This window comes from Arachis hypogaea, chromosome 15 (genome assembly GCF_003086295.3).
Source record: "Arachis hypogaea cultivar Tifrunner chromosome 15, arahy.Tifrunner.gnm2.J5K5, whole genome shotgun sequence".
Lineage (NCBI taxonomy): Eukaryota > Viridiplantae > Streptophyta > Magnoliopsida > Fabales > Fabaceae > Arachis > Arachis hypogaea.
Genome location: NC_092050.1, coordinates 61,698,098 through 61,715,783, shown reverse-complemented (window position 1 = coordinate 61,715,783; position 17,686 = coordinate 61,698,098). Strand labels below are relative to the sequence as shown.

The 17,686-nt window shown below is 38.4% G+C and overlaps 2 non-coding genes across 2 annotated transcripts; one reads left to right on the top strand and one right to left on the bottom strand.

Annotated features, from left to right (window-relative positions):
* The first annotated feature begins 2,173 nt into the window (after positions 1–2,173).
* LOC112752109 (small nucleolar RNA R71) lies at positions 2,174–2,281 on the top strand. The gene has a single exon (XR_003176551.1). It is a non-coding gene; the product is annotated as a small nucleolar RNA R71 (small nucleolar RNA).
* Positions 2,282–17,294: 15,013 nt separating this feature from the next.
* On the bottom strand, positions 17,295–17,402 carry LOC112752424 (small nucleolar RNA R71). Its single transcript, XR_003176862.1, has one exon. It is a non-coding gene; the product is annotated as a small nucleolar RNA R71 (small nucleolar RNA).
* Positions 17,403–17,686: the final 284 nt, after the last annotated feature.

Below are 17,686 nucleotides of genomic sequence, written 5' to 3'. Positions count from 1 at the left end.
AAAAGGTAGGGATCCTGTGGGGTCCACAGATCAAGTGGGGTCAAGAACTTAACATCCCTGCTCTAATTAGGCGTGTAAAACGCCCTTGCTGTGCAATCCTGGCGTTTAACGCCAGACTACTGCCTATTTCTGGCGTTAAACGCCCAAATGTAGCCTGTTTCTGGCGTTTAACGCCAGGCAGATGCTTGTTTCTGGCGTTAAACGCCAGCTTGGTGCCTGTTTCTGGCTTTAAATGCTAGACAGATGCTTGTTTCTGGTGTTTAAACGCCAGACTGCTCTCCTCCAGGGTGTGCTGTTTTCAATGCTATTTTTCATTCTATTTTTGATTTTTCAGTAGTTTTTGTGACTTCACATGATCATCAACCTAATAAAACACGAAATAACAAAAAGAAAATAAAATAGACATGATTAAATAACATTGGGTTACCTCCCAACAAATGCTTCTTTAATGTCAATAGCTTGACAGTGAGCTCTCATGGAGCCTCCCAGATGTTCAGAGCATTGTTGGAACCTCCCAACACCAAACCTGGAGTTTGAATGCGGGGGTTCAACACCAAACTTAGAGTTTGGTTGTGGCCTCCCAACACCAAACTTAGAGTTTGATTGTGCGGGCTTTGGTTGACTCTGCAGTGAGAGAAGCTTTTCATGCTTCCTCTCCATGGTTACAGAAGGAGATCCTTGAGTTTTAAACACAAGGTTGTCCTCATTCGGTTGAAGGATCAACTCTCCTCTGTCCACATAAATCACATCTCTTGCTGTGGGTAGGAAGGGTCTTCCAAGGATGATGGATTCATCCTCTTCCTTCCTAGTGTCTAGGATTATGAAATCAGCAGGGATGTAAAGGCCTTCAACCTTTACTAACACGTCCTCTACTTGTCCATAAGCCTGTTTTCTTGAGTTGTCTGCCATCTCTAATGAGATTCTAGCAGCTTGCACCTCAAAGATCCCTAGTTTCTCCATTACAGAGAGTGGCATTAAGTTTATTCCTGACCCCAAGTCACATAGAGCTTTCTCAAAGGTCATGGTGCCTATGTTACAGGGAATTCGGAATTTACCAGGATCCTGTTTCTTTTGAGGTAATTTCTACCTATCCAATGCATTTAGTTCATTGGTGAGCAAGGGAGGTTCATCTTCCCAAGTCTCATTACCAAATAATTTGGCATTCAGCTTCATGATTGTACCAAGGTATTTAGCAACTTGCTCTTCAGTAATGTCTTCATCCTCTTCAGAGGAAGAACAATCATCAGAGCTCATGAAGAGCAGAAGGAGGTTCAATGGAATCTCTATGGTCTCTAGATGAGCCTCAGATTCCTTTGGTTCCTCAAAGGGATACTCCTTATTGGTCACTGAACGTCCCATGAGGTCTTCCTCACTAGGATTCATGTTCTCCTCCTCCTCTTTGGGTTCGGCCACATCATGTAAGGCTATGGCCTTGCACTCTCTTTTTGGATTTTCTTCTGTTGCTTGGGAGAGTACTTGGAGGGATTTCAGTGACTCTTTTACTCAGCTGGCCCACTTGTGCCTCCAAATTCCTAATGGAGGACCTTGTTTCATTCATGAAACTCACAGTGGCCTTAGATAGATTAGAGACTATATTTGCTAAGCTAGATGAATTCTGCTCAGAATTCTCTGTCTGTTGTTGAGTGGATGATGAAAAAGGTTTGCTATTGCTAAACCTGTTTCTTCCACCATTATTAAAGCCTTGTTGAGACTTTTGTTGATCCTTCCATGAGAAATTTGGATGATTTCTCCATGAGGGATTATAGGTGTTTCCATAGGGTTCACCCATGTAATTCACCTCTGCTATTGCAGGGTTCTCAGGATCATAAGCTTCTTCTTCAGAAGATGCCTCTATAGTACTGTTGGATGATTCCTTCAATCCATTCAGACTCTGAGAGATCATATTGACTTGCTGAGTCAATATTTTGTTCTGAGCCAATATGGCATTCAGAGTATCAATTTCAAGAACTCCCTTCCTCTGAGGCATCCCATTACTCACAGGATTCCTTTCAGAAGTGTACATGAACTAGTTATTTGCAACCATGTCAATGAGTTCTTGAGCTTCTGCAGGCGTTTTCTTTAGGTGAATGGATCCACCTATAGAATGGTCCAATAACATCTTTGATAATTCAGACGGACCATCATAGAATATATCCAGGATGGTCCATTCTAAAAGCATGTCAGAAGGACACTTTTTGGTCAGTTTCTTGTATCTCTCCCAAGCTTCATAGAGGGATTCACCTTCCTTTTGTCTAAAGGTTTGAACATCCACTCTAAGCTTGCTAAGCTTTTGAGGAGGGAAGAACTTGGCTAAGAAAGCCGTGACCAGCTTATCCCAAGAGTTCAGGCTATCCTTAGGTTGAGAGTCCAACCATATTCTAGCTTTGTCTCTTACAGCAAATGGGAAAAGCATAAGCCTGTAGACCTTGGGATCAACCCCATTGGTCTTAACAGTATCACAGATCTGCAAGAATTCAGTTAAGAACTGAAAAGGATCTTCTGATGGAAGTCCATGAAACTTGCAATTCTGTTGCATCAGAGAAACTAAATGAGGTTTCAGCTCAAAATTGTTTGCTCCAATGGCAGGGATTGAGATGCTTCTTCCATGTAAATTGGAATTAGGTGTAGTAAAGTCACCAAGCATCTTCCTTGCATTGTTGTTATTTTCGGCCATGTCTCCTTCTTTTTCGAAAATTTCTGTCAGATTTTCTCCAGAGAGTTGTGCTTTAGCTTCCTCTTTAGAGTTCTTTCAGATTCAGGATCAGCTTCAATAAGAATGTTCTTGTTCTTGTTCCTGCTCATATGAAAAAGAAGAGAACGAAAAATATGGAATCCTCTATGTCACAGTATAGAGATTCCTTTATGTGAGTAGAAGAAGATATGAATAGAAGAAGGAGAATCGAAACACAAGGGTGAGGAGTAGGTTCGAATTCTTAGATGAAGAGGAGTGTTAGTAAATAAATAAATAAATAGAAGGAAGTGAGGGAGAAGAATTTTCGAAAATTAGATAAAATAAAATAAAAGTATTTTTGTTTTTAAATTAGACTTAAAATTAAAAATTTGAAAATTAAGAAAGGAAAAATTAAATCAAATTAAATTAAATTTAAAACAATTAGTTAATTTAAAAAGGAATTTTGAAAAAGATGAAGGTGATTTTCGAAAATTAGAGATAGAATTAGTTAGGTAGTTTTAAAAAAGATATGATTGAAATAGTAAACTTTTAAAATCAAACAAAAAGTCAAGTAGTTAATTGAAAAAGGTTTGAAAATCAATTTTTGAAAAGATAAGAAGTTAGAAAAGAAGTTGGAAAAGATTTTGAAATTGATTTTGAAAAAGATGTGATTGACATTTATTTTGAGAAAGATTTGAAAAAGAAATTTAAAAAGATTTAATTTTTGAAATCAAAGTTGATTACTTGACTAACAAGAAACTAAAAAGGTATTATTCTAGAGTTTAAAGATTGCATCTTTCTTACTAGGCAAGTAACAAACTTAAAAATTTTGAATCAATCACATTAATTGTTAGCATTAATTTCGAAAATATGAAATAAAAATCAGAAAAAGATTTTGAAAATTAATTTGAAATTTTTGAAAATCATAAAAGATATATGAGAAAGATTTGATTTTTTTGAAAAGATTTGAAAAAGATAGAATTTTTAAATTGAAAATTTGGTTTGACTCATAAGAAACAACTAGATTTTAAAATTTTTTGAAAAAGTCAACTCAAATTTTCGAATTTGATGAGAAGAAAAGGGAAATATATTTTTTTAATTTTTGAATTTTTAATGATGAAAGAGAAAAACACAAAATTGACACAAAGCATAGAAATTATGAATCAAAACAACTAATGCATGCAAGAATACTTTGAATGTCAAGATGAACACCAAGAACACTTTGAATGTCAAGATGAACACCAAGACTTATTTTTGAAAATTTTTAAGAAAAGGAAAACATGCAAGACACCAAACTTAGAAATTTTCAAACTTTAGACACTAACAAATTGAAAATGCATATGAAAAAACAAGAAAAGACATAAAACAAGAAAATATGAAGATCAAACAAGAAGACTGGCCATGAACAATTTGAAGATCATGAAGAATGCAGTGCATGAAATTTTCGAAAATAATTTTTAGAAAATAAAAAAAAATGCAATTGACACCAAACTTAAAACTTGACTTTAGACTCAAACAAGAAACACAAAATATTTTTGGCTTTATGATTTTATTAACTTTTTTTTGTATTTTTTTTCGAAAATTATTTTGGGAGGAACGAAAAAGAAGAAATTTTTTTTTGTATTTTTCGAGAATAAGAAATAAAAAGCTTAAAATTAAAATAAAATTACCTAATCTAAGCAACAAGATGAACCGTCAGTTGTCCAAACTCGAACAATCCCCGGCAACGGCGCCAAAAACTTAGTGCGCAGAAATCGTGACGGTTCCATTCCTTGGTAACGGCGCTAAAAACTCAATACGCATGTTCATAATCTTAGTTCTTTGTCACAAGTTTGCACAACTAACCAGCAAGTGCACTGGGTCGTCCAAGTAATAAACCTTACGTGAGTAAGGGTCGATCCCACGGAGATTGTCGGCTTGAAGCAAGCTATGGTCACCTTGTAAATCTCAGTCAGGCGGATTCAATTGATTATGGAGATTTAATAATTAAAAGATGAATAAAACGTAAATTTAAGGATAGAGATACTTATGTAATTCATTGGTGAGAATTTCAGATAAGCATATGAAGATGCGTTCGTTCCTCCTGAATCTCTGCTTTCCTGTTGTCTTCATACAATCATTCATACTCCTTTCTATGGCAAGCTGTATGTCAGGCATCACCGTTGTCAATGGCTATATCCTGTCCTCTCAGTGAAAATAGTCCAATGCGCTATCACTGCATGGCTAATCATCTGTCGGTTCTTGATCATACTGGAATAGGATCCATTGATCCTTTTGCGTCTGTCACTACGCCCAGCACTCGCGAGTTCGAAGCTCGTCGCAGCCATCCCTTCCCAGATCCTACTCAGAATACCACAGACAAGGTTTAGACTTTCCAAATCTCAAGAATGGCCATCCATGGATTCTAACTTATACCACGAAGATTCTGATTAAGGAATCCCAGAGATACTCATTCAATCTAAGGTAGAACGGAAGTGGTTGTCAGGCACGCGTTCATAGGTTGGGAATGATGATGACTGTCACAATCATCACATTCATATTGAGGTGCGAATGAATAACTTAGAATCGGAATAAGCTTGAATTGAATAGAAAAACAATAGTACTTTGTATTAATTCATGAGGAACAACAGAGCTCCACACCTTAATCTATGGTGTGTAGAAACTCTACCATTGAAAATACATAAGTGATAATGAGTTCATTGGTCTCGGCCCCAGAGGAGAACCGGAGTAACCAAGACTAAAAATGATCCCAAGATGTAAATACAATAGTAAAAAGTCCTATTTATACTAAACTAGTTACTAGGGTTTACAGAAATGAGTAAATGATGCAGAAATCCACTTCTGGGGCCCACTTGGTGTGTTCTTGGGCTGAGCATTGAGCTTTACACGTGTAGAGGCTTCTCTTGGAGTTGGACGCCAGTTTGTAACCTGTTTCTGGCATTTAACTCCACTTTGCAACCTGTTTCTGGCGTTTAACTCCAGAATGCAGCATGGAACTGGCGTTGAACACCGGTTTGTGTCATCTAAACTCGAGCAAAGTATAGACTATTATATATTGCTGGAAAGCCCTGGATGTCCACTTTCCAACGCAATTGAGAGCGCACCATTTGGAGTTCTGTAGCTCCAGAAAATCCACTTTGAGTGCAGGGAGGTCAGAATCCAGCAGCATCTGCAGTCCTTCTTCAACCTCTGAATCTGATTTTTGCTCAAGTCCCTCAATTTCAGCCAGAAAATACCTGAAATCACAAAAAAACACACAAACTCATAGTAAAGTCCAGAAATGTGATTTTTATTTAAAAACTAATAAAAATATACTAAAAACTAACTAAATTATACTGAAAACTATGTAAAAACAATGCCAAAAAGCATATAAATTATCCGCTCATCAACACTCAACCTGCAGCAACTGTTTCTGACTGGGATACGCTTAGAAGAGAATTTTTGGAAAAATTCTTTCCAGCTGAAGTTACTGATAAACTGAGGAAAGACATTTCCATGATTGTTCAGGACGAGTCCGAGACTCTCTACGAATACTGAGAGCGCTTCAACAATCTTCTGGAAGCATGCCCCCACCATATGATTGATAAGATAATGTTGCTCAGCTATGTCACACAGGGCATGAGGCCCCAAGATAAGACCACATTGGAAAGTGCTAGCAATGGGACTATGAAAAAGTACAAGACCACTGATGAGGCATGGCAATTGATCAGCGACTTAGCTGAATTACTCGGAATCATAGGCAGAAATAAAGCCGGTCAAAAGCTGTTGCAGAGGTATCTTCTAGCAAGGAGACTACTGCTCTGACTCAGAGTATATGTGAAATGACCAACTTACTGAAGCAGATGCAGTTGAATCAACAACAAGCGCAGCAGAGCCAATAGTTAGTCCCACAGAGAGTGTGCGGGATCTGTGCTGATTATAGCCATTATGCTGATGAATGTCCGCAGCTCCAGCAAGAAGACAACACTGTGGCAACTACTCATAACTTCTATGACCAACTCAACCAAGGATACAACAAGGTGGCAGCTACAACCATGGATGGCAGGACAATTCCAACCAAGGTTGGAGAGATAATTCTAACCAGAGTTGGAGGGACAACAATAACAGAGGAGGCAGAGACAATCAAGGAAATCAGAGGTGGAATAATAACAACAACAGGCAGCAGAACCAGAACCAGCCTTACAGAGCACCTCACCTGAGGCAATCCCAAGGAGCACAGCACAACCAACAACAAATTCCGCAGATCACTCAATCTAATTCCTCTCCGAGTGACGAGGCGCTTCAATCCATTGCACAAGGACAAAGGAACATGGAAGTTCACTTAACGGTCTAACATCCGCTATACAAGCTATCATCTCTCAGCTGGGATCATCCAATACTTCAAACACTCAACATGCAAGCTCCAGTAGAATTCCTTGTCAACCCTCACCCAATCCAAAGGGTGGCATCAATGCCATCACTCTAAGGTCCGGAACCACACTGCAAGAGAGGAATCAGGAGGAGCCAATCCCATCAGAACATGCCTCAGATGAAAAGGTGGTGGAAGTAGAGGATGCTGAAGAAGAAGAGGACATACAAGACATGGTTGAAGAAGAAGAAGCTCAACCACAGAAAGAAGCACCAAAGGATGCAGACGCTACAGAAAATGCCCTTCCTATTCCATTTCCACAAATTGCAAGGAAGCCCAGGAAGCAGATGGAACTTGATCCCAAAATGGTAGAAATATTCAAAAAGGTCGAGGTAACTGTTCCCCTTTTTGATGTTATTCAGCAGGTACCTAAATACGCAAAGTTTCTAAAAGATTTATGTATACATAAAGAAAAAACTAATGAATTAGAAACTATTCCTTTAGGTAGTTCTATATCTGCTTTAATGGGAGGTATACCTGAAAAGTGTAGTGATCCAGGTCCATGTATGGTTAACTGTACTATTAGAGGTATGATATTTTCTGACTGCATGTGTGATTTAGGAGTATGTGTTAGTATAATGCCTTTGTATATATATGATACTTTGAGGCTCCCTCCCTTAAAAAGGATGGCAGCTCATTTTGTGTTAGCAGATAAAAGCATTATTACAGTGGTTGGAATTGCTGAAGATGTATTAGTGAGCATTAAGGGGCTCACATTTTCCATTGACTTCTATATCCTGGAAATGCCCCCTAATGACTCAGGAAGGCCATCATCAATCCTGCTTGGAAGACCATTCCTGAAGACTTCAAAGTTCAAGCTGGACACATTTTTCGGAACTTATTCTTTTGAAATAGATGGCAGAATCGTGAAATTTAGTTTAAATGGAGCTATAGAGCACCCTTCGGATGATCATTCTATCTCCCAGTGTGATATCATAGATGAAACCATGGCTGAAGTTCACCAGGAGGAATTAGAAGAGAAGTACACAGGATAAGGTCCAAGTGTGCGGACACTTTCAGAGGACAATGAGGGCACTTTGCCATTATCACCAGCTCCGAATGATCTAGAGCCTGGCCATGAGCAGAAATTAGAATTAAAGCCCCTCCCTCCACACCTCAAATATGCCTACCTTGAGGACAAACAGAAGTTTCCAGTTATTATTGTAAGGGAACTCACTTTCCAACAAGAAGAACAGCTACTCAGTGTGCTGAGGAAACACAAGAAAGCAATTGGATGGAGCCTGGCGGATATAGTAGGCATCAGCCCTCAAGTTTGTGAGCACAGAATATTCCTAGAAAAAGGAGAAAAGCCCGTCCGTCAACCTCAAAGAAGACTGAATCCCACCATCTTAGAAGTTGTCAAGAAAGAAGTGACTAGGCTACTTGAAGCAGATATCATTTACCCCATCTCAGATAGCGAATGGGTCAGTCCAGTACAAGTGGTGCCCAAGAAGTCTGGAATCACAACAGTAAGAAATGAGCATGGAAAGCTTCTGACAACTAGAGTGCAGAATTCATGGAGAGTTTGCATTGACTATAGGCGTCTCAACCAAGCCACTCGCAAGGATCATTACCCCTTGCCATTCATTGATCAGATGCTTGATCGCCTGTCAGGTAAATTCCATTATTGTTTCTTAGATGGTTATACAGGCTATTTTCAAATCCATATAGCTCCTGAAGATCAGGAAAAGACTACTTTTACATGTCTTTTTGGCACTTATGCTTATAAGAGAATGCCCTTTGACTTGTGCAATGCACCAGCTACTTTCCAAAGGTGCATGATGAGTCTTTTCTCTGACCTTATTGAGAACTGTATGGAGGTTTTTATGGATGATTTTAGTGTTTATGGTGATTCATTTAGCCTTTGCTTGGATAGTTTATCTAGAGTATTAGATAGATGTGTTAGTACAAATCTTTATTGAATTTTGAAAAATGTCACTTTATGGTAAAACAAGGGATTGTACTAGGACATGTTGTGTCTAATACTGGCATTTCTGTAGATCCAGCAAAGGTGGATGTTATTTCTAGTTTACCTTACCCCTCCTCTGTCAGGGAAGTCCGTTCGTTCCTTGGCCATGCAGGTTTTTACTAGAGATTCATTAAGGACTTTAGTAAGGTAGCACTACCCTTATCCAGACTACTGCAGAAAGATATTGAGTTCGAGTTCAGTGAGGATTGCAAACAAGCGTTTGATAAGATGAAGACTGCCCTGACTCAAGCTCCAGTTGTGAGAGGACCAGACTGGAGCCAGCCATTTAAAATCATGTGCGATGCTTCCAACCATGCAGTAGGAGCAGCGCTGGCTCAGCGTGAAGGTAAGGATCCTTTTGTAATTGCTTATGCGTCTAAGACTTTAGACACTACTCAATCTAATTACACTACTACTGAGAAAGAGCTTCTTGCTATTGTTTTTGCTCTGGATAAATTTCGAGCCTATTTACTTGGTGCTAAAGTAGTAGTGTACTCAGACCACGCAGCTCTAAAGTATTTATTAGCTAAAAAGGAGTCGAAACCAAGGCTTATACGTTGGATACTGCTACTACAAGAATTTGATTTAGAAATTAAGGATAGGAGTGGTAACCAGAATCTAGTGGCAGACCACTTGAGTCGCCTTGAGCACATTAGGGATGACTCCACCCCTATAAATGATAATTTCCCATTTGATAACCTGCAAGCAGTATCTGAAGTAGTCCCTTGGTATGCACCTATAGCTAATTATCTAGTTAGCTGCACTTTTCCTCCAAACTTTAGTAAGCATCAAAGAGACAAGCAGAAAAGCGAGTCCAAATATTATATATGGGATGACCCATATTTATGGAGATGTGGCACTGACCAGGTAATTAGACGGTGTGTGCCTCAATCAAAATTCCAGTCCATTTTAGAGGCCTGCCACTCATCTGAGAGTGGAGGACATTTTGGCCCTCAAAGAACAGCTAGAAAAATTTTAGACTGTGGATTCTGGTGGCCTACTCTTTTTAAAGACGCTGCTGAATTTTGTAAATCTTGTTCCCCATGCCAAAGGTTTGGTAATATATCCAAGAGGTATGAGATGCCTCAACAGACTATGCTTTTCTGTGAAATTTTTTATGTTTGGGGCATTGACTTCATGGGTCCATTTCCACATTCTAATGGTTATTTTTATATATTTTTAGCTGTAGATTACGTTTCTAAATGGGTGGAAGCAATTCCTACCCGCACTGATGATGCTAACACTATTGTTTCCTTTGTTAGAACCCATATTATTTGTCGCTTTGGATCACCACGAGCAATCGTGAGCGATCAAGGCACCCATTTCTGTAACAGGAGACTAACAGGATTACTGAAGAAGCTTAGGATAGTTCATAAAGTGGCAACAGCCTACCATCCCCAGACTAATGGGCAAGTTGAGGTGTCTAACAGAGAGATAAAGAGTATATTGCAGAAGATAGTCAAACCTCATAGAAGAGACTGGAGCACCAGGCTACAAGATGCACTCTGGGCATACAGAACAACTTACAAGACACCCATTGGGATGAGTTCCTTCCACTTAGTTTATGGAAAAGCCTGTCATCTCCCAGTTGAGGTAGAGCACAAAGCCTTTTGGGTAGTAAAGGAGTGCAATATGGAATTTGAGAAAGCCGGAGTTGAAAGGAAGTTGCAATTGCAAGAATTAGAAAGCCTTCGCCTAGAAGCTTATGAGAACTCAAGGCTGTACAAGGAAAAGATGAAGGTTGTGCATGATAAGCACATCAAGGGAAGAGAGTTCAAACCTGGGGACTTTGTCCTCCTTTATAACTCTAAACTGAGGCTCATGCCAGGCAAGTTGAGATCAAGATGGGAAGGTCCATATAGAGTAGAGAAGGCTGAGCCATACGGAGTTTTCTACCTGTGTCATCCTTCAAGCTCTGAATTCATCAAAGTTAATGGACATCGCTTAAAGCTATATCATGGTGAGAAGGCGACAAAAACTAAGGAGCTAGAGATCTTCCTCTTGGAGGATCCACCCACAGCAGAAGACTGAGCTAGTGGAGCGTCCAACTTAAGGACGTTAAAGCAAAGTGCTGGGTGGGAGACAACCCACCATGGTATGATCGTTCCTTTCTTTCTTCTTAGTTTTCTTTTTCAATAACTCTTCTCATTATTAGCACATTTAGTTTGCATCTTTATTTGCACAATTGCATATAAAAAAATGAAAGGAGGAAAGCGGCATGCGACGCGTCCACGTCGTATTGGCCCTGGGAAGCAAACGCAAACTTAACAAAAAGTCACGCGAGAGCGTGGCTAGAGGCGTGCCTTATGCACAAATTGATCCACGCGACTGTGTCGCTGACGCATCTGCGTCATGTGGGAATAATGCCTCCCATGCGTCCGCGTCACCCACGCGGATGCGTGACCTGAAAATCGACGTAAGAAAGGGTGCATGGCCGAAAGTTGTGCTGGAGTTGGGCTGGACTGGCGCTAGACGCACAAGTCTTACCACGTGAACGCGTGTCCCACGCGTCCACATCATCTTCCAATATTGGCCACCCACACGATCGCGTCCACTACGCGAACGCGTCACCCTGGAATTTGGTAACAATGAGATTCGAACAGAGAGTTGTGCGTGCGCGAGGCTGCCCTCGCGCCAGTAGCACCGAACGAGTCACGCGTCCGCGTGACCGACGCGACCGCATCGATTCATATAAGCGCCATCCACGCGAACGCGTACCCCACGCGTCCGCGTCGCTTGCGCCGCACAACTTATCCTAATCTGCCAAAACATCTTATCTTTCTCTTCCCCAAATCCTACTTTTTCTTTTCCCTTCTTATTTCTTTCTCCCCCTTTTCTTCCTTCTTCCTTCTTTCTCACTTTCTACTTTTTCTCTCTCTCACCACCATTATCAAGGTTTTTCTTTTCTTCTTCCCTCCTTACTTTTCTATTTTTCTTCTTATTTTTATGTTTTCTTCTTCTTTTCTTTTTATTTTCACTTTCATTATCCATGTTTTCTTTTTCTTTCTTTTTCTTTTAATTGGTGTTGGAAATTTATTAGGGTCATTATTATTCCTTATGATTTGCTTGTGGATTGTTATGGACTTGTTTGGCAATTATATATTAATTTTTAAGGGTTGCTTGCATGTTCAATTCAATACTTTCAATAGCTTATTTACCATGCATGCTATGTGTTTGTGAAAACGCCCATATGTCATTGTGCACCATTTTGAGATTTCTTTTAATCTACTACTCTAATTGCTTGCTTCTCACAAAAACCCTTTTTTTATTTTATTATTTAAATATAATTGTTATTACAAACAGGTTATTAGTTTGAAAGACTCGGTAATCTAACTTGGACATTGAATGCTTGATCTATGCTACTCATGCCTTTGCCTGCATGCCAATAAACACCTTGTATTTAATTGTCATCATATGCACTTGCTATATTTCCGTTGATGATTTTTCACATGTAGTCATGACCATGTGTTAACATCATTCATCTTTTAATGTGCATTGATTACCACCTTTCCCATTCTCTTCCTTGCTCTAACCCTTGACATTTTAACCTACTTTCTCTTTTCTTTCTTTTAGGATGGCCACCAAGAAAGGTAAGGAGAAAGCTACTCCCAAACCACCAGCAAGAAGAGGAACAAAAAGAGCATTAGTGGCAGAGCCATCTTCAACTGCAATTAAGCCCTCAACAAAAAGAATTAAGAGGATTATAAAGGTTGATGAAAAAGAGAAAGCCTTCCCAGCAAAGGACACTGCGCGATTTACCAATCGCTACTGTAAGCAGATGTTCCCCATCCTGGCAGAAAGGAGTTATAACAACGAATACCTTCTTATCCTCCTGACCCGTATTGCTGAATTTGTTGAGCCACAAATTGATTGAAGACAATGGGGTTTCCTATTGAGACAGCCACGGCAGGTTAATCTTTCCTAGTTAGTCGAGTTCTACTCTAATTTCCACCTGCCAAACCTGTAGTCTGTCTATGTCCCTCAGAAGCAAGTCCCCATTACAGAAGAGGCCATTCAACGAGCTTTAGATCTTCCCCCTACTCTAGAAGGACTGGATGCATTTCAAGAGGCCGCACTCAAGCGCCAGATGTACCAATTTGACTGGGACGCTATTCTCAGAGTTATCGCACTACCTGGCAGCAGATGGATCTACGGATACCATCGTTCCCGACCTAAGGAAATATTGGCTTCTGCACTTACCTTGGAGACTCGCGTGTGGGCACAGATTATGTCCCATTACGTATTTTCGAGCACTCATGAGTCCTCCTTCACTGCAGATATGGCCGTTCTACTATGGTGCATCCTTACAGACCAGCCTCTAAACCTACCAAGAAACATCCGGAATGCCATGGGACACGTACAAATTGCGGGCAACTTACCTTTTCTCGCCTTGGTCTCTGATGAGCGGATAATTTATACACTTTTTGGCATTGATTTTACATAGTTTTTAGTATGATTTGATTAGTTCTTAATATATTTTTATTAGTTTTTAAATAAAAATCACATTTCTGGACTTTACTATGAGTTTGTGTGTTTTTCTGTGATTTCAGGTATTTTCTGGCTGAAATTGAGGGACTTGAGCAAAAACCATATTCAGAGGTTGAAGAAAGACTGCAGATGCTGTTGGATTCTAACCTCCCTGCACTCAAAGTGAATTTTATGGAGCTACAAAAGTCCAAATGGCATACTCTCCATTGCGTTGTAAAGTAGACATTCAGGGCTTTCCAGCAATATATAGTAGTCCATACTTTGCCCGAGTTTAGATGACACAAACTGGCGTTCAATGCCAGCTCTCTGCCCTATTCTGGAGTTAAACGCCAGAAATAGGTTGCAAAGTAGAGTTAAACGCCAGAAACAGGTTACAAACTGGCGTTTAACTCCAAGGAAGACCTCTGCACGTGAAAGCTTCAATACTCAGCCCAAGCACACACCAAGTGGGCCTGGAAGTGAATTTCTGCATTATTTACTCATTTCTGTAACCCTAGTAACTAGTTTAGTATAAATAGAACTTTTTACTATTGTATTTAGGGTCGGATCTTTGATCAGTTTTATGCTATCTTAGACCTTTGTGGAGGATGGCCATTCGGCCATGCCTGGACCATTACCACTTATGTATTTTCAACGGTAGAGTTTCTACACACCATAGATTAAGGTGTGGAGCTCTGTTGTTCCTCATGAATTAATGTAAAGTACTATTATTTTTCTATTCAATTCAAGCCTATTTCTTCTCTAAGATATTCATTCGGACACAAGAACATGATGAATGTGATGATTATGTGACGCTCATCATCATTCTCACTTATGAATGCGTGCCTGACAAACACTTCCGTTTTACATGTAAACAAGCTTGAATGCATCTCTTAGCCTCCTGATTCACGATCAGAGTCTTTGTGATATAGGCTAGAATTATTGGCGGCCATTCTTGAGATCCAGAAAGTTTAAACCTTGTCTGTGGTATTTCGAGTAGGATCTGGGAAGGGATGGCTGTGACGAGCTTCAAAATTGCAAGTGCTGGGCGTAGTTACAGACGCAAAAGGATTACTGAATCCTATTCCAGTATGATCGAGAACCGACAGATGATTAGCAGTACGGTGACAGCGCATCTTGGACCATTTTCACTGAGAGGACGGGAAGTAGCCATTGACAACGGTGATGCCCTACATAAAGCTTGCCATAGAAAGGAGTATGAAGGATTGGATGAAGACAATAGGAAAGCAGAGGTTCAGAAGGAACAAAAGCATCTCCAAACGCTTATCTCCATGCACTTGCTGGTTAGTTGTACGAAGTTTTGGCAAAGAACTAAGATTATGAACGTGCGTATTAAGTTTTCAGTGCCGTTACCAAGGAATGAACGATCACGATTTTCCCACACCAAGTTTTTGGCGCCGTTGCCGGGGATTGTTCGAGTTTGGACAACTGACGGTTCATCTTGTTGCTCAGATTAGGTAATTTTATTTTAATTTTAAGCTTTTTATTTTTATTATTTTTGTTTTCGAAAAATTTCAAAAAAAAAAAGTTTTCAAAAAAATAAAATATTCTATGTTCTTCAGAATTTTTAAGAATGAATTCTAGAGTTTCATGACGACATGTTGAAGCCTGGCTGGCTGTAAAGCCATGTCTAAATTCTTTTGGACTAAGTCTTCCTCTTCACATGCTTGAACTATGTATGCTAAAGCTTGGCTGGCCATTGGTCATGTCTAGTGTTTTGGACCGGAGCTTTCACTGAAAGCTTGGCTGGCTAGTAAGCCATACCTAATTCCTGGACCGGAGTTTTAGACTAACATTGCAATATTCCTGGAATTCCTATTAAAAATGTTGAAATCCTTATTTTCCTTTTCAAAATAATTTTCGAAAAATCCAAAATTTTTTTTATAAAATCATAAAATAAAAAATAATTTGATGTTTCTTGTTTGAGTTTAGTGTCAAATTGTAAGTTTGGTGTCAATTGCATATTTTTAATTTCATTAAAAATTTCAAAAACTCATGCATGTGTTCTTCATGATCTTCAAGTTGTTCTTGATGATTTTCTATGTTTGATCTTTAATTTTTCTTGTTTTCTGTCTTTTCTTATTTTTCATATGCATTTTCAATTTGTTAGTGTCTAAAGTTTGAAAATTTCTAAGTTTGGTGTCTTGCATGTTTTCCTTTTCTTAAAAATTTTTAAAAATAAGTTCTTGGTGTTCATCTTGACATTCAAAGTGTTCTTGGTGTTCATCTTGACATTCAAAGCGTTCTTGCATGCATCATGTGTTTTGATCTTGAGTTCTCATGTTTTAAGTCTTTTCATTGTTTTTCTCTTGCATCATTAAAAATTCAAAATAAAAAAAATATCTTTCCCTTTTTCTTCTCATAAATTTTCGAAAATTTGAGTTGACTTTTTCAAAACTTTTTAAAATTTAGTTGTTTCTTATGAGTCAAATCAAATTTTCAATTTAAAAATTCTATCTTTTTCAAATCTTTTTCAAAAATCAAATATTTTTAATTTTTTTCTTTCATATTTTCGAAATTAATGCTAACAATTAATGTGATTGATTCAAAAAAATTTAGTTTGTTACTTGCCTAATAAGAAAGGTTCAATCTTTAAATTTTAAAATAATATCTTTTTGTTTCTTGTTAGTCAAGTAATCAACTTTAATTTTCAAAAATCAAATCTTTTTAAATTTCTTTTTCAAATCTTTTTCAAAATAAGTTTCAATCACATATTTTTCAAAATCAATTTCAAAATCTTTTCTAACTTCTTTTCTAACTTCTTATCTTTTCAAAAATTGATCTTCAAATTTTTTTCAATTAACTACTTGACTTTTTGTTTGATTTTAAAAGTTTACTATTTCAATCATATCTTTTTCAAAACTACCTAACTAACTCTCTTTCTAATTTTCGAAAATCACCTTCCTCTTTTTCAAAATTCCTTTTTAATTAACTAATTGTTTTAACTTTTAATTTAATTTCATCTTTTTTTAAATTTTCAAATTTTAATTTTAATTTTAAATTAAAAACAAAAATATTTTTATTTTCTTTTCAATTATTTTCGAAAATTCTTCTCTCTCATCTCCTTCTAATTATTTATTTATCTACTAACACATCTCTTCTTCTTAAAATTCGAACCCTCTCCCTCTTTCTATGTTCGAATTTCTTTTCTTCTTCTACTCACATAAATGAATCTCTATACTGTGACATAGAGGGTTCCTCTTCTTTTTTGTTTTCTTCTTTTTCATATGAGCAGGAACAAGGATAAGAACATTCTTGTTGAAGCTGATTCTGAACCTGAAAGGACTCTGAAGAGGAAGCTAAGGGAAGCTAAAGCACAACTCTCTAGAGAAAATCTGTCAGAAATTTTCGAAAAAGAAGGAGACATGGCCGAAAATAATAACAATGCAAGGAAGATGCTTGGTGACTTTACTGCACCAAATTCCAATTTACATGGAAGAAGCATCTCAATCCCTGCCATTGGAGCAAACAATTTTGGGCTAAAGCCTCAATTAGTTTCTCTGATGCAACAGAACTGTAAGTTTTATGGACTTCCATCAGAAGATCCTTTTCAGTTCTTAACTGAATTCTTGCAGATCTGTGATACTGTTAAGACCAATGGGGTTGATCCTGAGGTCTACAGGCTTATGCTTTTCCCATTTGTTGTAAGAGACAGAGCTAGAATATGGTTGGACTCTCAACCTAAAGATAGCCTGAACTCTTGGGATAAGCTGGTCACGACTTTCTTAGCCAAGTTCTTTCCTCCTCAAAAGCTTAGCAAGCTTAGAGTGGATGTTCAAACCTTCAAACAGAAAGAAGGTGAATCCCTCTATGAAGCTTGGGAGAGATATAAGCAACTGATCAAAAAGTGTCCTTCTGACATGCTTTCAGAATGGACCATCCTGGATATATTCTATGATGGTCTGTCTGAGCTATCAAAGATGTCATTGGACCATTCTGCAGGTGGATCTATTCACCTAAAGAAAACGCCTGTAGAAGCTCAGGAACTCATTGACATGGTTGCATATAACCAATTCATGTACACTTCTGAAAGGAATCCTGTGAGTAATGGGATGCCTCAGAGGAAGGGAGTTCTTGAAATTGATACTCTGAATGCCATATTGGCTCAGAATAAAATATTGACTCAGCAAGTCAATATGATTTCTCAGAG